This window comes from Sycon ciliatum, chromosome 13 (assembly GCF_964019385.1).
Source record: "Sycon ciliatum chromosome 13, ocSycCili1.1, whole genome shotgun sequence".
Taxonomy (NCBI): Eukaryota; Metazoa; Porifera; class Calcarea; order Leucosolenida; family Sycettidae; genus Sycon; species Sycon ciliatum.
In genome coordinates this window covers 5,861,166-5,884,776 of record NC_088655.1, presented here as the reverse complement: position 1 = coordinate 5,884,776, position 23,611 = coordinate 5,861,166, and the positions used below count along the sequence as shown (strand labels likewise).

General features: G+C 48.1%; 1 protein-coding gene across 1 annotated transcript in view; it reads right to left on the bottom strand.

Moving 5' to 3' along the window:
• LOC135829090 (uncharacterized) overlaps nt 1–23,611 on the bottom strand; it is a 210,879-nt gene that overhangs the window by 89,856 nt on the left and 97,412 nt on the right. The window contains exon 8 of the mRNA XM_065341495.1: nt 16,045–16,143. The gene's annotated coding sequence lies outside the window, so the exon portion shown is untranslated. The remainder of the gene's footprint in view (nt 1–16,044; nt 16,144–23,611) is intronic.

Sequence of the window (23,611 nt, the reverse complement as noted above, 5' to 3'; positions counted from 1 at the left end):
CAGAGATCGTTCCTGCATTGTAGTTCACGGTTACTTTTCGTAAACATTTTTGCGTAGGCATTTTCACGAGTTATGTTGACGTCATGCGCTATCAGTTACGCGTCATTATTGCAAGCATGCACATTGCTTTTGCCTTCTGCCTTATTTGCATGCCGCGCTTGCTGCACAGGTAAGCATCCCCACGCTTGCTGGCCGAAGACCCATTGACCGCGCCGCGTGCGTACTCACACACATCAGCCGGGCTTCTCCACGTTGCCTTGCATCGCCCCCGCCGGTTTCGTGGAGCTCCAGTTTAATTTCTCCTTGTTGATTAGCTCTCCCAAGATTGAGTTGTTGGTTTTCTATATCCTTGCCTAACTAATTCATTTCCAAGTATCAGTCCTTTTATTTACACTACTGTCAGAGTACGCCGTTGTGAGTGCTGTGTGCATGTGCGGTGTGGTAGAGGTGAATAATTGTTGTGCGTGGATTATACAGGGAATGGCTGAAAAGAAAATACTACATATAGCGAAAATGTCCTGAGATATAACTCTCGTGACAAGGTTGAGTTCTCAGAAGGAGATATACTATAACAACAAAAGCGTAGTGAAGAAATTATGTAGCATTATTCACACATCGACGAGGAATAGCATCAAACAATTGTACAGACAACACATTTTCTTTCTGGAAACAAAGCTCAGGATAAAACTTAAGTTTGTACAACGCTTCTAACACAGCCGAATGCAATGGACCTCTACCACGTGACAGTACTCCCGACAATTAGCATGCGTGGACAGATGGCTTTTGATAGATGAAGTACCACTCTGGGCTCCTTTCTTTGTTGTCCCCTCCCGTGTCCTGTCATCTCTCCTCTGCGTGACATCACAGTACCCATCTCATGGCCTGGTGACGCTCATTGTCCCTTCAGCTGCATCTCCTCCAGTCGTGTTTTTCATGGAGCTTCTCACTCTAGCTTCTCTAGTCTCAAAGTTCTGGTTTAATTACGCGGTCTTCCACGTTGTCTAACATCCACTTTTGTTATCACTTCTATTGTAATTGTTGGTCCTCTCCAGTACGTCTTCACACTTGGCTTAGTGTTGGAACGTTCTCCATTTGTTAGCGTTTGTCTTCGTTTAACATGTATATTACTCCGTATGTCGTAATTGGACACTGCTCGATTATTCTTACCTTGTGCATTTCACTATTTGTAACGTGGCTCCTCTGCTTCAGTTTTCGTTCTATCTCTCTGGCAGGGGCAGCCACCACTCGTCTGGTGGGTGCCAGCATCCTCCGGCAGTTGCGCTGGGACTCTACGATACATTCTTGTTCTTCAATAATTAGAAATCTGCCTTTCTAGTTCTTCGCTGTTTGAATTATTATGTATTTGTGCTGTTTCTTGCGGCACTCGCTTTTGTGTAGATTTGACCTTTTTTGCATGTCCGCGTGAGTACAGATGACATCATGCATTATTATTTTAGTTTCTGTCACATGTTTTGCTTTGCGCGTGTCGTTCAAGATGTTTGAACTACGCCCGCTGACCGATTTTCTTTGCTTGCTGTTTTCTTTGCCAAACAAGTGAGGGGACGCTACGGTGTCATCCTCCTTGGCTGTGTGTCCGGTACGGGGCCGGGTACGTGCGTCCCCAGCTCTCTGTTCTTTGTTCTTTTTGAGTTAGATTCTTCAATGGTGTTTTGAGAACATGTTTGGTAATACAGTCTTCTAAATAGATCGATGCCGCCAATGGTTGTGTTTAATGTCAGTGTGGGTTTGCGAGGGAACCGGTGAAACATTTGGTCCTTCGAGCCGGATCCGACACATTTCGACTGGTAGTGTCAGAGATGGTAATGGCGTTTCCGCCACCACCAGAGTTTGTGACTAGTAGTTTTACGCCACGCCATAATGGAACTTGAGGATCGCTTGAAAGAATTGATTCGTTGCAGAACAAACCTTCGTAGACGCCGCACGCGGATTAGTAACCGCTTGCGAACACTGATTGCTTGCTCCTCGCTGTCTCGCCGATATTTGCAGCCTGATGTCCGTGGATTGGAATTTGTACGGTCAGAGCTGAATTCGGTTTTAGAAATTATGCGCAGCATGTTGGAATCCCAAGAGAGTGAACAACTGCTGAATGAGTTGGACGAGTGGGAGGCGAAGTTTGATAAGGAGAGTGCTGGTGTGATGGCTGTGATTTTGGATTCGCCTGTTGAGTCTGTTTCTGGCCAAGTGGCATCAGGCCAACAATCACCAGTCGCAGAACAGGTTACCCCTGTGCCACCGTTAACACCACCGCACATGTGGCCTGTGCCACCGATCCCAGCACCACACACAGGGCCAACAAAACCACCGAAGCAACGGAGTCTGAGCAGTAGAGCAACGTCAGTTGGCGAAAGTGCTCCAATGAGTAGACTTTCTGAGTGGTCTCCTCATCCGGAACCTGCTGTGGAGCCCCATGTGCATGATTGGCTTGTCAGTATGCAAAGCCCGCATGGGGTCAGTGCTTTCCACCACTTGAAGCCGCTGGAGCTGCCCAAGTTTAGCAGAAACGCGCAATCGTTCAAGCGGCTGGTGGATGAGGATCGCTACGTATCCGACGATTATAAGCTGGCTAGGCTAAAGGAGGCGCTCCAAGGAAGCTCTGCTGAGGACATTGTGGCGCAGATGTTTGACGGGCCAGGCGCATACGCTGCTGCGTGGGCAGAACTTGACCAATGGTATGGGGGAGAAGACCGCCACCTGGCACTACAGGAGAAGGCAATCCTGAACCATCCCAGAATCGCAGACCGTGATTCAGAAGCCCTGCGGAAATTTGCTGTCAAGCTCAGAAATGTGCTCATGAATCTTGACTTGGCTGGAGGGAGCTATTCCTAAGTGCGCTGGAGAAGCTACCCAGAAGTGTAGTTATACGATTTTACGAACCACATCCAGACAGCAAATGCAACGCAACCACATTGTCGCTCTGGCTGGTAACACGGGTCCAGAACTCGAGCCGATGCCATCTTGGCGATAGTCGGCACAGAGAAGTTGAACAAGACACCTCCTGCGGTCCCGCCAAAGCTTAGGTCATCTGCTGTGTTTGCTGTGGAGCTCAGTACTCAGCAGTGTGCCAAGTTAAGCAAGAGCCATGCCACAGCAGAGTGTCCGGAATTCAGGGCGCTGACGACCAAGCGCCGCTGGGACCTGGTCAAGCGTGCCAAGCTGTGTAGCTGTTGTTTGGAGCATGGACACTGGTCGCGTGAGTACCAGAAGCTGGAACGTTGCCACTGTGGAGAGAGGCACCACTCACTTCTGCACTACAGCAAGTCAGTGCAGCCACAACAAGCTGCAGCGCAGAATCCCGCTACGATGCGGTCAGCAGCTCTGGCACCTCGGCAGGAAAGTTCTCACCATGCTTGTGTCAGCGTGCCGCAGACTACCGCTTTCGCTACCGTGCCAGTGAAGATTATTGGCCCAACTGGCAAGTCGGCAATCTGTACGGCCATGCTGGACTCAGGCTCGACTGCAAGCTTCATACGGGAGGATGTAGCCCATGAGTTGGACATGGCAGGTGAAGTTCACATGTTGAACACATCCACGATTGGTGCACAGCAGACCTCCAGCTATCCGGAACTGGTCAAGGTGCAGATGGAATCCATTGATGGAACAGTGTCATACCTGCTCAAGGCATGCGTATATGATCGCGTGACAAAGAAGATGCAGGTCGTCCACTGGAGCTGGTACAAGTCCAGCTATGAGCATCTGAAGTTCATAGACTTTCCCGAAATCTACAGCACCACGGTCGACCTCCTGATTGGTCTAGACGTCATTGATGCCCACACATCACTCGCGGAGTACAGAAGCAGCAGCGGTGGACCGATTGCCCGCAAGACGCCACTGGGATGGGTGTGTATGGCCCAACGCCCAGTGCACCCAGTGATGACGAGTTGTCCGTCAACTATGTGCATGCTTTATACAGCGAATGCAGCATGGACAGCCTGGTCCAGATTTTCTGGAATCTGGAGGCAGTCGGTATGAAGCACGAAGGCACCTACATCACCTCTGCAGAGAAGCTGGCTGAGGAGATCATTGAGAAATCCATCAGCTTCCATGATCAGCGAGTCACCATGGCAGTCCCATGGATCCACAGCAACGGCGAGCCTGGTGTCACCGCTAATCGCGCCATGGCAGACCATCGCCTGTGAATGCTAGGGACAAGCGTCCAGAGCTGAAGGCAGCATACGGCAAAGTCATATGTAGCCACATTGACAAAGGCTATGTGCGCGCAGTGTCGGCAGCAGAGGTTGAGGCAGATTGCGACGACCAGTGGTTCCTGCTGCATTTCGCCATTGTACGAGATGACAAGGCCACCACAAAGGTACGTGTCGTCTTTGATGCTGCTGCCAAGTATGACGGCACGTCGATCAATGAGTGCATGTACGCTGGACCCACTCTGCAGAATGACCTAGTGAAAGTGCTTATGCGGTTCCGCAAGGAGCCAGTAGTGCTCACGGCGGACATTACCGAGATGTTCCTGCAAGTCGTGCTAGCTGAGCAAGACCGCCGATATCATGGCTTTGTGTAGGACTCATGAGTATACGAGTTCGAGAGATTGGTGTTCGGCATCAAAGCCTCTCCGTACCTGGCATGCAAGGCGCTACAAGTGGTGTGCCGCGAAACAGCCGCCAAATATGACCCAGCCATGTTGCAGATCGTTGACCGAGACATGTATGTGGATGATCTGCTGCACTCTGCTGTCTCCGTACCGGAAGCCATCCGCACACAGCAGACAGTACAGGACATCCTTGAGCAGGGCAGCTTCCACCTCCGCAAGTGGCTCCGCAATAGCTCGGAGGTGATGGAAGGCGTACTGGAGAGCTGACCGCTCACCGCAGCTCATAGCTAGCATCAATGATCATGATCACTGTGTGCTACCATCAGTCAAGACGCTAGGCCTGATGTGGTCGGCAGAGGATGATACCTTCGCCTTTGAGTTCAAGCCGCCTGCAACGGAGAAGCTGACCAAGCGAGCCGTGCTGAGTAAGATGGCATCTATATTCGACCCACGCGGACAACTAGCTCCCTTCAGGATTCGCGCTCGTGTCATGTTCCAGGAGCTGTCCATCCTCGGCGTGGGTTGGGATGATCCACTGGACGCTGAGCACACGCGGAAATGGACATCCTCATTTAGCGAGCTGGGAGATCTGGCGCTGATTCGTGCGCCGCGCTGCTTCAAGTGTCCGGGTCGCGAGTCGTCTGTCGCTACATTGTCGATGCACATGTTCACGGATGCTTCAGATGCCGCCTACACCTCTAACGTGTACGTCCATGCTGAGTACCCAGATGGCAATGTGGAAGTGAAGCTAGCACTCGCCAAGGCGCGTCCATCTACCATTACGAAGATGTTGATCCCGAAGCTGGAGCTGAAGGGTGCTATGCTTGGTGTTTGCCTGGCCCAGACAGTGAATGACGAGCTAGAACTGCCGAAGGCTGATGCCACCTACTGGTCCGACTCGATGAACGTGCTTCACTGGGTGAGAGCACATTGCAGAAAGTTTAAAGTCGACGTGGGCAACCGGATAGCAGAAGCACAAGAGTATTTAGCTGGCAACCAGTGGAATCACGTTCCTGGAAAGCTGAACCTAGCCGACAAGAGCACCAGAGGCTTGACAGCAGCCCAGCTAGCCAGTGATTCAGTATGGTGGAGCGGTCCTGAGTTCCTCGTCCAGCAGCACAATGAGTGGCCGTCTCGTCAGATAACCATGCCAAAAGAGTTGCCCGGAATGGTAAAGCGAGTGCAAGTGATGGCGTTCGCTGTGCAGCAAGTTTCAACGGAGGTTTTTCGTCTCCACCCCAACAACTACTCGTCATGGAAACGACTAGTAAGATTGATGGCCTGGTGCTACCGTTTCATCAACCGCTGTCGTCGCCGTCATGCTAGCAGGAGAGGGGATCCGGAAGCAGCAAGTACAGCAGTCGACTCTGTGGAGCTGAAGTCTGAGGAGCTCCAGCGTGCTGAATGTCACTGGTATGCGATTGCACAAGCAGAGAGCTATCCCGCTTCGTATCGGCAGCTGACATCAGGGAAGTCCCTTGCAGCGAATGACCCGCTGCTACGGCTGAATCCTGTGCTCGACAAGGACTAGCCATGTGTGCTACGCGTTGGAGGTCGTCTGAAGACTGCCAGCCGCTTGCCTGAGCATACCCGGCATCCGATAATCTTGCCCCGGCACCATCGGATTACTCAGCTGATAGTCGACGCCGAAGATCGCAAGTGTGACCACAGTGTGGGCCCAAACCACCTCTTGGCAAACCTTATGCTGCGGTTTTGGATCATCCATGGCAAGGTTGTCACACGATCTCACCGTGCACACTGCGTGCTCTGCAAGAAGAAGTGGGCCACTGTGGCTTTGCAGCAGATAGCACCGCTCCCGCTATTCCGAACAGCTCCACCGTACCAGGCATTTTCAAGAGTGGAATTTGACTATGCCGGTCCGTTCCGGACAAAACAAGGGCGTGGCAAGACCCAGCTCAAGAGGTACCTCTGTGTCTTCTCTTGTTTGCTATCCTGAGCCTATCATTTCTAGATGGCGTATGGCCTGGACACCGAGTCGTTTCTGCTAGCATTCACCCGTTTCTGCAAGCGCAGAGGCGTGCCAGCTGAGGTCGTGTCAGATAACGGGACGAACTTTGTCGGTGCAGAGCGCGAGCTAAGAGAAGCTGATCAAGCGCTAGGTTCTAATGAAGTGGCCGCAAGTATGACCAGCCAAGGAGTTCACTGGCGCTGCAATCCACCTCTCGCTCCGCACCTTGGCGGCGTATTTGAGTGTGTGGTTAAGGCAGCAAAGCGCGCAATGATGGCAACTCTGTCCCAGGCCAATCTCACTGATGAGGAACTTGTAACTGCCATGGTGGGTGCGAAAGGCCTACTCAACTCGCACCCGTTGACCGCTGTCCGGATTGACGTGGATGATGCCGCACCGCTAACACCCATGCACTTCCTAGATGAACAGTGCGAGCTGACTCTGCCACTCGAAGAAGTCGCTGAGTTGCATCCACACCGTCGTTGTCGGCTCCTCCAACAGCTCCTACGCGAGGTATGGCGGCGATGGCTTCGAGAAATAGTGCCTCGGCTGAATGTGCTTCAGCAATGGTCTCGACGCAGCCGCAACATCAAGCCCGGTAACAGTGTCCTCTGCATTGTGGCTTGTAGCTTGCCGCCAGTGACTATCCAGATATGTTGATTTTATTGTATGCTTTTTTCATAGGTTTGACAGATTGGTGCCGTAGTGTACTCCAGTCGGCTCCGCTGGAGCTTTGTTGCGGTCGTGAATGAAATTACTTGTTTCTGTACTCCAAGCATCCTCTGTAATATAGTGGATATTGTCTCCCCCTACCTCTTCCTCCGGCACGCACCAAATAATTCGGTAACGAGAGTAGCGCCGCCAACCATGCCCGATTTGTAGAGAGTGGTATAAAGTGCTTTCTTAACTGTATCTGGTCAGGCGTAGTTGTACAATCGAATATGCTCCAGCTTGTAGTAATTGTGCTATTTCTTTACACCTCTACAGGCAATGTTTGCAATTCCAGTACTTTTGCGGGATAGGGTACTACACTAGTTCCGCTTCCAGTATATCCGTTGTACAGCATCGGTGCAATATTTTTGCGGCTGGGGATGAATCTACAAATTCGTGAAAGCGAAGCTATCTTTGTGAACGCGCGTATGGCACACTGTGTGCTGGTGGCATAACTGTGTTTCGGAATGAGTGTGCTCCGCATACTGTGCGGGCGGACAAGTCCTGTTGTATCTGTCTTACTGAACGCATTGTGCGTTGTGCTATGTTACAACAGTCTTGCCTGATGAGTGCATTGTGCACTGAGTGTCGGTGATGATTCCTGGTGTAACTGTCCTAATTGACAAGCACATTGTGCACTGTGTGGTAAAACTGTGTTTCTGGATGAGTGTACTTCGTATAGTGTGTTGCTGGACATGTCCTGTTGTATCTGTCTCACTGGATGACCGCATCGTGCGTTGTGCTATGCCAGAGCTGTCTTACTTAATGAGTACATTGTGCGCTGAGTGTCAGTGTTGATTCCTGGTGTAACTGTCTGAATCGACGAACACATTATGCGCTGTGCAATATCATTATGAGTTCCAATAGAACTGGCTCACCGAAGGAGTACATCGGGAGCTGTGCGACGTCCGACGAACCCCGGCTTTATCTGACTTGAAGAGTTCATTGTGCGCTGCGAGGTGACGGTGGATTCCCAGTATAACTGTCTTACTAGAAGAGTGCATTGTGCACTGCGAGATGACTGCGGATTCCCAGTATAACTGTCTTACTAGAAGAGTGCATTGTGCACTGCGAGATGACGGAGGATCCCCAGTATAACTGTCTTACTGGAAGAGCGCATTGTGCACTGCGAGATGACGAAGGATGCCCAGTATAACTGTCTTATTGGAAGAGTGCACTGCGCAGTGTCCAATGCCAGACGAACCCCTCTAGATCTGTCGCCCGGGATGATTGCGTTCTACACTGTGCGACGCCAGATGAGTGCCCATATAACTGTCTCACTAGATGAACGCCTTATGCACCAATCAATGTGAAGCACGTCCAGCCCGGCAGTGTCCGCCACCTCCCAATATCAATGTCTTACTAGTTGACGTATTGTGCAATGTACGATGTCAGTTGAGTCTCTGTACGATTGTTTCAACGAATGAGTGCATTATGCCACGTACAATGTTGGGTTGAGTCCCAGTAGAATGGTCTTACCAGATGTACGTATTGTTTACCGAGAGTTATATGTCGAGTTCCAGTATCAGTATGTCTCATTAGAGAAGTGCTTTTCATACGGTGTGGGGTCAGCTGTGTCCTAGTCAACATGTCTTACTGGAAGAGTTCATTCCAGTATGTCTTACTCGCTCATCCAATTGTGTACTATACGATGTCAGATGAGTCCCAGTCTGACAGTCTTTATGGTTGCATTGGGTAGTGTGTAATGTCCGCCACCTCCCAATATCAATGTCTTACTACATGTAGTTGACGTATTGTGCAATATGCGATGTCAGTTGAGTCTGTATGAGCGTTTCGATGAATGAATGCGTTCGCCACGTACCAGGTTGGACGGATCTCAGTAGAATGATCTTACCGGCTATACGTTTCGGTCACCAAGAGTAAAATATTGAGTTCCAGTATCATTATCTGTCCTATTGGAGGAGTGTCTTGCATACTGTGTGGTGTCAGCTGTATCCCAGTAAAAATGTCTTACTGGAGGAGTTCATTATATACTGTGCAAAGTCAAATTTGGCCCACTGTACTAGTCAGATTGGACAGGTGTTGCGTGCACTTTGCAAAACAGATCAGACCTAACTTACTGGCTTCTTGCATGGGCTCTGTGTGTTCTGTGTGAGGCCTGGCGGCACTGTGTGAATATTCCTGGATTAATTCCAACAATTTTATGCTGTGAACTTAATCCTGCCGGCCCTATTGGTTTTCACTTGTCCCGAGTCTGTTTGTGGTACAACCCTGTACATGATTCTTGCATCCAGATGACTTACTCTGCTGTACTGTGTGCTTTTCCTGCTTGTTCTTTCTCCTTTCTCTTCTTTACTCCCTGCTTTAGAGTACTTCAGGGGTTGGCTATGGGAGGATTGATTCTGTTCAGCCCAAACTGAACCGATATATCTGCTATCTGTGATCTTTATAGTCGCCACTTGCTGTTCAGTCAGGTTTGAGAATCAGATGCCTTGTTCATGTGCACTGCGTGGACGTATCACTATCACCTACCTGTTATTACAGTACGGCCAGCACTGCTAAGCTCTTCACCAAAGCAGCCACTATCATTCGATATGGTCAAGTCCTGGCTGGCCAGTTCCTGACACCTGAACTACTATAGACACCCTACATGCTGTCACACTCAATTTGGTGGGTTGTTCCTCATCACTGAACTGGGACGTACTGCACCAGATCAGGGTGCTAGCTCCTTGGACTATGAGCAACTTTGTGTACGTCATATCCTACTTGTTTTTGTCATGTATTCTCTCTGTCAGTCTCCCTGTTTTGTTTGCATCTCTCTGCCTTCTTCCTCGTTGTCGCCGCGCTTTGCTTTTTCTGAGTCACATCCGGCTGCGGCCAACTACCCTTCACTTTGTGTGTTGTCGCTATTGCTGTCTATGTCTCTGTGTATGCCAGTATGTGTGGAGCGAGAATCTAGAAGTTAATGGAAGAGGGAACAGAGTTAGAGCATTTTCGTCTTTTGTCTTTAGTTCGTAGCCTATCCATTGCCCACTTCCAGCGAGTAAAGTGCAGGTGGGCATTGACCTTCACGTTTCTGGGGAAAAGACCAAAAAAATGCATAGTGGGAGCATTGATGGTGAGGCTTTCTGCCCTCAGCCGACCTGAGGTCTCGACATCATGGGGACATGTTGTTGTTGCGTTTAGTTTACATAAAACGTACCAAAAAGAAAGAAGAAAAAAAGAAAGAAGTGACAGGTAGCATATTCAAATTTGGACTTCACGGAGAATTTCAAAGTATTAGGAAATCAGAGGCCACATGCCACGTACTGCTCTTTTCTCTCCGAAACTCAACACTTGCAAGCCAGATATGAAAGACAGAAAAATTCATCAGTCACACCACCGGGACTCGAACCAGGGACCTTGCTATTCGCGAGCAATGCTCTAACCAACTGAGCTACAGTATGACCATTATCCACAGTGATGGTCAATCTATCGTTCTTCGATCAATCCATATGTGGCTTGCATCATACTGGCAGGTACAGGTATATGATACTAAATGTTAGGAGGAGAGACAGTTCATTAGAAGGTGGGGAAAGATAAGACAGAGAGTGTTAGGAGGAGAGACAGTACATTAGAAGTAGGGGAAACATAAGACAGAGAGTGTTAGGAGGAGAGACAGTACATTAGAAGGTGGGGAAAGATAAGACAGAGAGTGTTAGGAGGAGAGACAGTACATTAGAAGCCGGGGAAAGATAAGACAGAGACTGTTAGGAGGAGAAGGAGAGAAAAGAAGGAAACACGTTATTGGGAGGAGTACGTGGAGCGGAATTTGAAAATCATGGAGTGAGGCAGATATGATGCTGATACTCCGAGATGATCATGTGCCCACGATCAGTCGTTGGTCTTCAAATAGCGGTTGGCTGTAACCTTTAAACTTTGTAAGTTATTGGTGCAAAATGGACCAGAGAAGACTCCGGCGGGCAGCTGGTTCCAGACGGGGAAAATTGCGCGAGGGTAGGCTCGACACAGGTTGTTTCGGGAAGGGACTGGAAGTTCATTTACCAGTTGGTGTGCGTGGGTGGGTCTTCAAAACGTACTACGGGTGGAGTGGACTGTTTGGGATTGGGGCTGTGAGGTGGCAACATCTTCTGTAGAAGGCGGTGTGCATCTGGACAATGCATATTGTACAGGAGGCAAAGGTAGGGTCCCTCACCGATTAGGCGATGGCCACCCTGTTGAATGAGGCGAGCCAGTTTTTTTTTGTGCACGGGCGGACAAAGCACTTGTAGATCACACAATGACACCTGGAGTCCAGCACTCGAGACGGATTCCGGAGGAAGCCGAGTTGCTGCGATCCTCGAATAGCCAACTTGGAAACATATACCAGATCTCTTCCAGACATTGGACTTACGAGCACGTTCGAGGTGACGCAAGTAACTCATTATCGTTTTCCAGGCTAATGAAGGTAAGGAAAAAAGTTGACAGGACAAACCTCCAGCTCTTCAACAACATTCTGAAAACTAATAGTTTCGCGAGTAAACTTCTGTACCTTCTCCTCAGGTGATATACAAGCAAGAGCAAACAAGAACAAATGCAATGAATTATGAACTTGGATGGTGAGCCAATTATTATTGGTAAAAAAGGAGAAGGACATAATGTTACGAGTTATGACTAACTGTCCATCAACCACCATTTTGTCGCACTCGATGACTGTATAAGATCTGGTTACGTTGGTGGACAGTTAGCCATAACTCGTAACAATTTGTCCTTCTCCTTTTTCACCATAATTTAATTGGCCCACCATCCGAGTCCAACTTTGCACACCTTATGAGCCGTCATGACCTATACGGCGAAACGTACGTTGTGTGGAACAACTTGTTATGGCACATAACTAGTCTATCATATTTACATGATGCAGTGTAGTGAAGTTCAGTAGAATGTTGACATTTCGGTTTGTCACAATTCGTCTTCGCTTAGCTTCCCCTTTCTTTGTTTACTACATAAACTTGAGCCTCCCAAGTTGGGTGGTTTGTTGCGTCGTCGAGTTTTAGTAAGGCCGGTATGTGCAATAGTCTTACTAGTTTCGTCATAATCCACTAACGTTTGGCATTCTTTGTTGCCGTGGCGCTTACCTCGTGCTCTTCTTCGTTGCGCTTTCCTTCCCCTCTTGGACCTTTGCGAACCTGAGCCTTCCAAGTTGGGAGGTTGTTGGTTTGTGCGCCTTGGAGAAGTGTTGGAGGTAGGCCTCAGTTCGCCGAATGTCTGAGTACTCCTTGTCCGTTTTGTGCCATTTTTGCCGCAACTCTGCTATGATAGTTGCTTGGACTTCAATGTACATAACCAAGAGTGGCTCCACAGTAGCAGAACAACTAGAGGTGTCGAGCATGCAGAGGACATGTGCTATATGCACAGTGTTTAACAGCTAGTCGACCAACCACCGCACAGCTGCAACACACTGGACCAGATGATGTCCGTCCTACACAAAGAATAATTGGTTTCTGTGGAGTGCTATGTGCAGTAAACGCAGGCGGCCACGCGCTGAGAGAGCATTACGTGCGTGTTAACTACAGTTAACACGCGCTGAGAGATCGTTACGTGCGTGTTAACTACAGTTAATACTACGCCTCAACTGAGATTTTTAAAACTTATTGGTTGTGATTCGGCTGACAACCCTCTAGAGGTTACCCTGCGTACGTGCCTGGAAGGTGGAGAAGATGATGTCACCATCAACCATTGTGATCAGACATGCCAATGATGCAGAGTAAGTGGTCAACATTGACCTTATGAAGCTAGACTCAGCTCCTGTAGTACCAGACACTGCGGATGTCCACAGCGCTCAGCCGAGCCCTGCCGAGAGTGACAGTGAGAGTGACACTAGTGATAGTGGAGCCTGGGGCCTGAAATTTGACGGCGGATGCAGTGACTCAGTACCAATGCGATATTGTTCTGGAGTATTGGCGTCTGGAGGGAAAGTTGTAATAGATTGACCAAGCAACTGTCGACGCCACCTCATCTATCTATCTCTCTCTCTCTATCTATCTATCTCTATCTCTCTGTCTATTCCTTTCTTTATATTAAGCACATTTACTGTTGATCACTACGTACCAATTATTGTTAGGCTTTGTATTATTAATTCGCGCTGTGGTCGTGACGTTCTTCCTTTTTCCAGTATTATTTTGCGTGCACATGATGATGTAGGTCGCCATTGTGTCTGTGTGATGTTGGTTCGCAAGCCGTTATCCTTTTTCTCTAGCTCTTTTAGTTTTATATATAGAGGCCGAGTTTTCCGCATCTGTAAGAACGCCATGACCTTCAAGGATCAAGGCGCAGATGCAGCTGCAGTTTTATTTCTTCTTGTGCAAAACCAAGTAACTAGCCCAATGTCGAGTGGGCAGTGAGTGTTGCATGTTGGCCAGTGTAGACAGGGTAGTTGACAACAACACCAACCATAATGACATTGCTCTTGTATGTGCATGACTGCTTACTTTCACTTTCTTTTTTTTTGGTGCCATACATGCAACATCAACATATTTTTTTGCTTCTATACCAGGCAGGCACAGTGGGTTGTCAAAGACCATGATTGAGATACGAGAGGTACCTGGTTCAAGTCCTGCCTGGGAGCGGTTTTTCCAGCCGTGCTGCTACCCACAGTCAACTGGGAACTTGTGGCCAGGCACAAGGGGTACATGGATGCAGCTAATAGGGTCGTTCTCGGCACTTGTGCCAGTGGTTGTGAGACTTATCCACTCACCCCCACCGTTAGGCGCTGCATCTGCCGCTAGGGTTTATCGGGTGTTAGCGGCCGTCGTGAGTTCCCTTCGGGAACGGATACGATAATTTACTTCTTTTTTTCATGCTAGGTTTTACACTCCATTTCTCTAATAAAATCGTCTTCCATACGGTAGATTGGGAAGTTTAGCTCTGCTCTTTCTAACCGGCATTGGCTTCACTTGTTCCTGCTCATTACAAGTCAGCTATGGCTCCTCATAAGCCAGCTGCTGTCCATTGCTTGGTATTTCACTTCACAACTATTGTAAGTGTATTGCGGGTATTCGCGAGCTAGTTCCAGGCAGCAGTGTAGCGTTGCATTCAAGCTTGTTGAACATTTGCATGGCAATACAAGTTACTCAAAGCAGCACACTATCTCCACCAAAGGTCGTTTTTGTCTGTGATAAGCTCGAAGGCATTAGGGATAGGGTAAGAACTTACTACCTCCGCTAAGCTTCATTGCGTTTTTGGTGTTCTTGTCATGATATTTCTGTCGGTATTAGACATACATGTCAGTGATCTATCCCCTACGTAGGGTAGCCGAGTTGTCGTCCATTGTTCTGACAGGCTTTTGAACCTCCAAAAAGCGTGGAGTCCTTTAAAAAATAATCGGCGAAGCAGAACCGTTTCTCGACAGGATGTCACCAGAACACAACCCCAGGCGTGCGCGCATGACACCAAAGTACGAAAGTGAGAAACAGTTTGAAATACCGCTGGCTCGAAGAAGTATCCAGGAGCCGGCCAGCGCTCAGGCACTGCTGTACTAGCACGAGTTGATGGTGCGCATCCGCACACAACCAAAATCAATGCACTTTTGGTTGCAGCGCAGGGGAAATCAAAAATGTTCGATATTCATGTTGTCATGCAGTCGGCGCAAAATCCTGATCTCAACCTCGACGACTTGGCGTTCTTCCACAGCCTGTAGACAGCCGTGTCACTCGTGGCGAAGGAAACCTAAAAGGAGCTTCTGCAGGGTGTGGAAACGTTCTGGCACGAATACACCCCTACGAAGATGGGGAGAGTGTGTTGGGGTCTGTATGGCTCCTTCCATGGCGTTCCGGAGAGAGGCCACAACTACCAGCGCCACCGTGGAGGTCATCAAGCTCACAGTTCGAGCGAAGAACTTGGCAATCTCCACGATCAAATCGTGTCTTGGCAATTTGTAAATGCTGCGGTACAAAAGCTGGCAGCGCTGGAGGTGAAAGTCAGTGAGGATCTGGACTCGATGTCATCAGTGAGTGTAAGTCGTCATCAAAGAGTGAAGCTGGACGGCTTTGAAACGAGCTGTGTGTCATCTGTAATTATATATCTTTCATATTCTGCTTTTTTCCACTTTGCAAAGCGTGTTCGTAGCCATGGAATGATTTGGACTGAACTGTAAAAACGCAACGAAGTTTTGCTTAACGGAGGAAGTAATATAAAAGAAGCCTCCAAAATACGCCCAATCCTCTGCTACAACGACAGGCAATTCAAAAGCACAGCGAGGATGCCTGCAATGAACAAAAAACTGGTGCAACATTGGCATACCCGAGTGTTCTCCCCATGTGGGTTGGTAGATTGGTTTTGTTCAGGAAAAGAAAGTACGCCACTGGAAATTGAACCAACCAAGTTTGGCTGAGACTTCTTCATGCAGATTTACACAAACCACCATTATTGTACGGGTTACGCACAAAGACATGACTGATTGTGCTGTCCAACTATCTTACCTGCCACTGGAAGTGTAACATTGTGCAGGTGTACAAAGTGCCAAAGAATTCCAATCTAGTAGCCGGTTGCTTTACAGAACCATAATTGTGTTCAGTGCGATTTCACATGAAAACATACACCAAATCTCATCAAGACACTGGACTTATAAGTATTTTTGAGGTGACCCAAGGAACTCAATAGTGTTGTCTAGGCTGTTGAAGATAGTGAAAACTGTTGTTCTCCTTTGAAAATGTTTTCCAATTGTGCATGTATTATTGTGCGTACAACAGATGAACATGAGACCTGATACACATGCACCGGACCTCACTATGAACACCCATATAATCTGTGTTTTCTGTTCATACAGTAACAAGGATGCACCAGGGATATCCTGACTTACATTATTCTTTGGTTCCAACGAATGTCCAGAATTAAGTAGATATTCTGCTACGGAAACATGACTACTCCATGTTGCATAGTGTAATGGTGTCGCACCAATCTGGAAGTAGCATTGTTAATGAATACAAACCAAGTACACACAAACACACATAAACATACACAAATACATACATACACAAGCCGATTCCCAAACACATAAAAATACGCATATGCATGAACACACACACACAAACACACACACACACACACACACACACACACACACACACACACACATACACACACACATGAACATGCACACATAGACACACACACACACACACACACAAATACATACACACACAACCATGCATGCGCAAAAACACACACACAGGAACAAACAAACACAGTTAATGAGTAAAGGTAACACCGGCAATGGCATAGGGAGTTCTGGATCATTGTCAATGAAGATTTCTTTGGGAATTAATGAACAATTTCTTTGGACACAAGAATACAATTTTCACTAGTATACTTTCATGCCTGATCATCAGGTGAAATACAGGCAAAATCTAATGAACATGGCATGGCTCATGTTGTGTGTAAGTGTGTGTGCTCGTGCATGTCCACGAATGTTGAGCACACACACGCAGGCGTACACACGTGTGTGCGCGCATGAGAGCATGCCGTTTACTTTGCATATGCATGCTACTGCAGGTGTGCGTATGTGACGTATTTGTGTGGGCAAGGGGTACTTGTTTGTGAGTGTGAGTATGTCTCTCTTTCTCTCTCTCTTTCTCTCACTCTCTCTCTCTCTCACTCTTTCTCTCTCTCTCTCACTCTCTCTCTCTCTCTCTCTCTCTCTTTCTCGCTCTCTCTCACTCTCTCTCTATTACTTTCTTGATATCGAACGTATTTACTATTGATCACTACATATCAATTTGTTTGGATGAGAGAGTGACGCCTCTCAGCCATGGTGGTTCTGTTCTTGAACCCTATGGCCTATGTCTTTCGCTAATGAGCAGGTGGGTTTGAGGACCCGCAGTATTCTGAGTAGCAGTCGTAGAAACAAGAGTAGCTTGTTTCACGTCGGAACTTTCAATGTTCGTGGACTAAATTCAAATTTGAAAAAGAATCAACTTATTTGTGACCTAACAAGATATGGAGCTGAACTCTGCTGCCTGCAAGAGACGAAAATCTCTCAGGGCTTCGATGGAATTATTGATAATTATCGACTCCTGTGTCTTTCGTCGACCTCTCGACACTATGGACTTGGATTCGCCGTAAAAATAAGTTTACTGCCCCGAATTCACAGATACTGGAGTATCTCTGACCGGATCGCTGTGCTGCAGCTATGGCTATCCGATAGAACTCTGTGCTCGTTTATCAACGTTTATGCACCAACATCTGGACGCGTTGCGGAGGACCCTGCCTGTCTGGATGAATTCTACAACAGTTTATTGGAGACAATTCAGAAGCTTCGATCATCAGCCATGCTTTTCGTGATAGGTGATTTCAATGCAAAAGTTGGAAAACGTTCCGTTACAGCTACGGGGAGACATGATTTGTCGTGCTGCGGAGCACACTCAAGAGGCCGCCGCAATTACAGTGGACAGGTTCTGACTGACTTTGCGTCGGACAACCACCTGTTTGCTTGCAACACTGCATTCCAACACCGTGCGGCACATATCACAACATGGACAGGATGGCGTCACAACCCAGACGGTGGTTCAGCAATACCCATATACAACCAGATCGATTATATATTCTGTCGGAATAGTGAGCGTTCTGTGGTGGAAGATGCGAGGTCATATGCGGGGACAAAGATGGAGAGTGACCACCGCCTTGTCCTCGCTAAAGTCAACCTGACCAATCTTTACAAGAAATTGAATGCGCCATGCATATCAAGGGAGACCAATGACAAATTCAGTGTATCTGAATTCAGTGACTTGAGCAAGAGGGAGGCATACCAAGCGGCAATCGAGCGGGGTCTGGAATTGACATGCCGTGAGATGGACAACATGGGTGTTGAGGAGCATGCCCGGAAGATCACCGGCATTATGAAGGAGTCAGCTGCATCATCCATTGGCATAGTACCAAAAAGAAGAAAAGTACATACAAATGGCTATAACAATGCCATTGAACAGCTAGCCGAGAAAAAACGCAAGTTACGTTTGGATCTCACTAACTGCAAAGACGCTGGGAAGATTTCTGAGATGAAGCAAGAACGCAATCGCATTTCACACCAGATTCGGCGGGAATGCCTCAAGATGGCATCGAGCAGGCTTGATGAACGAGTGGGAGAAATAGGAAGAATAAAGAATGACGCAAAGATGTTCAAAGCAACCCAGCTACTCCGTCGTCAGAAACAATCACCGGTTATCGTTGAGGATGCTGAAGGCAAAATTATATCTCAACCTGCGGAATCGGTGGAAGCGGTCAAGGAACACTTCAGAACTATATTCTGCGACCAGGCACTAGCAACAACTATGTTGGAGAGGAGTGAAATGCCACTGAACCGATCCATAACGACTGAGGAGGTGTCCAAGGCTGCAAAACGTTTAAATAACGGCAGAGCATCCGGCCCCGATGGAATCCCGGCTGAGCTCCTGAAGTATGGGACGCAATCACTGCATGGTAACATAGCCACATTATTCAATAATTACGCTAAAGATCAACGCATCCAGCTTGGTGATGGTATATTGGTCCCGTTGCCGAAACCGGGCAAGAAGAGAGGTCCTCCTGCAAATTTGCGGCCAGTCACCCTTCTAAATACACTACGCAAGCTACTGTCTCTAATCGTATTGACGCGTATTAAGCCGGCAGTTGATCAATACCTCTCGCCCTGCCAGAGCGGATTTCGCAGCGGGAGAAGTACAGCGGATGCTGTGTACTCCTACAGATGGTTGGCAGCAAGATGCCAAAGAGTAAAGGAAGATATCGCCATTTTGGGAATTGATATGTCGAAAGCCTTTGACACTATTTCAAGACCAAAGCTCATGAACGTGCTGGAGACTATTGTGAACCGGGACGAATTACATCTTATTCAGTGCTTACTTACGGATACCACCATTAAAGTACGGCTAAACAACATCCTGAGCCAGCCACTTGAAACATACAATGGGACTCCACAGGGAGATTCTCTGTCGCCGGTATTGTTTACGATATACCTGGAAGCTGCGTTAAGAGAAGTACGAAACCGTCTACCGCCGCGACCAGACCGAGACGTCCAGCTGCTTCTGCCCGGAGAGTCGGAATATGCAGATGATGTGGACTTCATCAGTACCGACCAACAGTATCTAAAAGATTGCCTTCCTACAATATCCTCTTCGTTAGCAGAGTGGAACTTGAAGATGAATGAGGGGAAGACGGAACACACCATGATAAGCAGACAAAAGGATCGAATAGAGGAACAGTGGCGACACACAATAAAGCTGGGCTCGATGCTTGGAGTGGATGAGGACATAGGCAGACGAAAGCGGTTGGCTACAAGCGCACTTCACCGGATGTGGGTGATATGGCTGAGAGGGCAACACATCAGAGAGTCTCTACGAGTGCGCCTCTATAATAGCTTCATTCTACCAATCCTGCTTTATAACTGTGGCACGTGGAGTCTCACGGGGACACAGGAGCGGAAATTGGACTCGTTCCACAGGCAGCAGCTGCGAACAGTGATAGGCATTAAATACCCGCTCATAATAAAGAACACTTCCCTGTATAAACGCACAGAATCTCGTCCCGTGAGCCAAATCATCAGAGATGCTAGATGGAGGCTGTTTGGTCATGTGCTGCGTTTGGAAGAGGCAGCCCCAGCCAGACGTGCCATGGGAGCTTACTTCTTAGGGGGTAACGGCCCCAGCTTTAGGGGACGCCCAAGAACAACGCTCCCGCGAACGCTCAATAATGATCTCAAAAAGCTGAAAAATAATACCGCCCTAGAGACTGGCGATGACTTGAACATGCTGCAGCAGCTTGCCCAAGACCGTCGACAGTGGCGGGAACTGGTGAAGGCTGTATGTAGCTGCTAATGAAACAATGGACATAATTTATACCTTTATATAAAGATAATGGAGATGACGGCAACAGGCTGCAGCAGCTCGCCCAGGATCGCCCTCAGTGGCAGGACCTGGTGAAGGTTGTATGTAGCCGCTAATGCAACAATGGACATAACTTTGCGTTTCCATCTTGTCTTTTTTGTGATTGTGATGCTTGATGTGCACTGTGCTTCCTCGCATTCACTTGCTCCTTCTTGCAGCTTGTCTCTTTTTTTTCTGTTTTTTTGTTTTTTGTTTTGTTTTGACGCTCTGTGTGCATTGCGCTTCCTCGCGCTCACTTGCTCCTTCTTGCGGCTTAAGCGAAGGCTATATGTGAGCTTTATAAGCTCACTGATGCTAACGCGAATAGAGCATAATAATAATAATAAATAATAATAATAACATATCAATTCTTGTTGAGCTTTGTATTATTAATCCGCCCTCTGCTCGTGACGTTCATCCATTTTCCAGTATTTTTTTTCTAGTATTATTGTGAGTGCACACGATGACGTAGGTCTCCATGTTGTCCATGTGATCTTGGTGCGCGAGCCTTGATCTTTTTTCTCTTGCCCTTTTAGTTTTAGTTCTTCTTGTGCAAAAGCAAGTAATTGGTCCAATGTCGAGTGGGATGTGAGTGTTGGCAAAGAATTTCCGTTTGTCCATGGCAGGCAAGGACCTGAAGGTGAATGAATGCCTTGATAGGATCCGGGCACTGCGAACAGCAACCGACACCAGAGTTGGTGCAGTGTCCGCAGCTGCCACATTTGTGCAAGACAGTGTTGCCACGCTATCACCGCAGCTTTGCTACCATTTTGGAGAACCGGGCCACTTCAAAAGGCATTGCCCGAAGTTATCCCTAGCAGAGAATGGTACAAAACAAGAGCACCGGCGCAAGGACCTGTTCTGCCACTTCTGTGACAAGAAAGGGCATGTCAAGAAGGACTGCGTGCTGAGACAAAAGTGGCTGGATACACATGGTAGCTGCTAAGTTGATGGGGCCTTAGTCTACTCCAAGGGCGTGTGCCTCCTGGCATCTGCATCATCGTCGTGCCCGAAGCTACCTCGTGTGTTTGTTGAATGTGCTGGTCCTAACGCGAGTGACAGTGAGCGTGCTGCAGCAGTGATAGACACTGGCTCCACCCGGACGTTAGTAACAGAAGCCCTGCTGCCTTGCCTTGGTCTCGATGTGATGCCACTGACGAATAGTGACAGTATTGTAGTGCTGGATGGCAACACCATGCAGACGTGTGGTACAGTGACCCTCATGTTTTGGAGGCATGACAAACCAGTGAGTATACAAGAGGTTGACTTGAATGCTGTCGTTGTGCCTGATCTGTATGTAGTGGCCGCCGGCGTACTGATTGGCATTGACCTGGTGACTTTGTGTGGGCGCCTGTCTGTAGAGTATGCGAATGATCAGCTTGTGCGTGTCGTAATTCGGCCCGGTCCAGCCCCCGCAGATAGTAGCCCGCCAGTGCAATTCGCATCAGCAGCTGTGGCGCCTCCTGAACAGTCTACATGATTGCTAGTGTATGAGGATCAGCTGTCCGACGGTATGGCCCCTAATGCTAACAACGAAGTTCTCCAGCCAGTCGCCGATGACTCGCCAATGCCTGCAGCTCCGACGCGCCCGCCTTCAAAGCTGTCTCATCATGTCCAAGTAGAGAGCGACGACAACGATGTAATCCTGAAGGTTGACGACGGCGAGATGCATTGGATGTCGGCGGAGAAGCTTTGGGAGGTTAAATGGGTATAGAAGTCTGGTGAAGAACCAAATGGCTGTGATGGTCCGGGTATCAGCGAGTACCCGCGGAAGAAGATTACCGCAGAAGAGGAGACACAGTTCTTCTCTGCTGTGGAGGAGTGGATTGAGCGAGGCTGGCTGGTGAAGCACGCCGCTGACACCCATGGTCGCCCAGTCTGTGTCTTGTCGTTGATTGCTGTGAGTCAGCCGCACAAGACGTCTACGCCTGTGCGTCCGGTGTTAGACTATCGGCACTTGTACAAGTTGTTAGTGCCCCACCCTGGAGCTATGTTACCTGTGTACGCACGTGCGTGAGTGTGTGTGAGTGTGTGTGTGCGTGAGTGTGTGTGTGTGTGTGCGTGAGTGTGTGTGTGTTTGTGTGTGTTTTTTTTAACTATTATTCACAAACCCAACTCGTAAAATAAATAATTATGTGGACAAAAACAAACAGCTACTGAGCAGGGGCTGCACTGGGCAGCAGTGATGGTGAGGTACCAGGGGCTCCACCGACCAAAGGTCTCGGCTTCAATGCCACAAGCACGCACCAGGAAAAAGAAACAGAAATGTAAAGCAAAGCTAGATCTAGCTATGGGGAAGTAGAATGGGTAAAAGTACCGGTTGGTGTTTAGAAAAATAAAAACAAGATGAAAAGAGAGGTTCTAAGTTCGTAAGATGAAAAGAGATTGTAAATTATCAGTGTTTGGACTGATGTACAATGTAAATGTACATGTCAACTTCATCAACCAAAACTTATGAACTTTTTCATTAGATCTGATCATGATGATGATGATGATTGTGTGTGTGTGTGTGTGTGTGTGTGTGTGTGTGTCTTGAAGTAGCATTACGGTGATAATGCAGATTAATGGGTGCACGCAGCTTTGTGCTACCGCTCAATCTATGCTGCTGGGTTTAATAGTGCTGGTACTGCATGCTCATGATTCTCTGCTAGCTATAGTCTCTGTGCGGCTTGGCACTCTGCATGATATTGAATGCATCTCTCTACCTGACCTTGAACGTGTCTCTGACATTGAACGTGTTGATGCGTGTCGTTCGCCTCCGATGTGAAAAGCGTGTGGCGGCGCTATTATGACGTTTGCTTGTAGCGCTCAACGTGGGTGGCATGCATCGTTGCATGTCTTGCTAGAGTTTACTCTGCTAGATATTTCGATCCGTTCTGTGCGACGATTATTCTTGCTTGCTCGTAGTGTTTCACCCTCCCACCTCCCATTTCTCATCACTAATATTATTTGCTTTGATAAAGTGAATAAACAGGGTGTTGGCCACGCTCATTTCCGGCTACTCAGGGCCCTCGGTCGCCGTCCCTCGGATTCAGACACTTGTAGATACTTGGCTTCACCAACATTCTGCTTCGGCAGTGTCTACACGGCCGACTCTGAATCTTCTCTCGTAGATACTTGGCTCCGCCAACATTCTGCTTCAGCGGTGTCTACGTATTTCTTTCTGTAGCCTCTCACTCCGCTGGCCGGCACTCCCCTGTACCGCAAGTTGCTGTGTGTTGTAGTTAATGTGTGTGTGTGTGTGTGTGTGTGTGTGTGTGTGTGTGTGTGTGTGTGTGCGTGGCCATTTCTTGGCAACTGTCGATAGTAGTAGTAGTAGTAGTAGTAGTAGTAGTAGTAGTAGTAGTAGTAGTAGTAGTAGTAGTAGTAGTAGTAGTAGTAGTAGTAGTAGTAGTAGTAGTAGTAGTAGTAGTAGTAGTAGTAGTAGTAGTAGTAGTAGTAGTAGTAGTAGTAGTAGTAGTAGTAGTAGTAGTAGTAGTAGTAGTAGTAGTAGTAGTAGTAGTAGTAGTAGTAGTA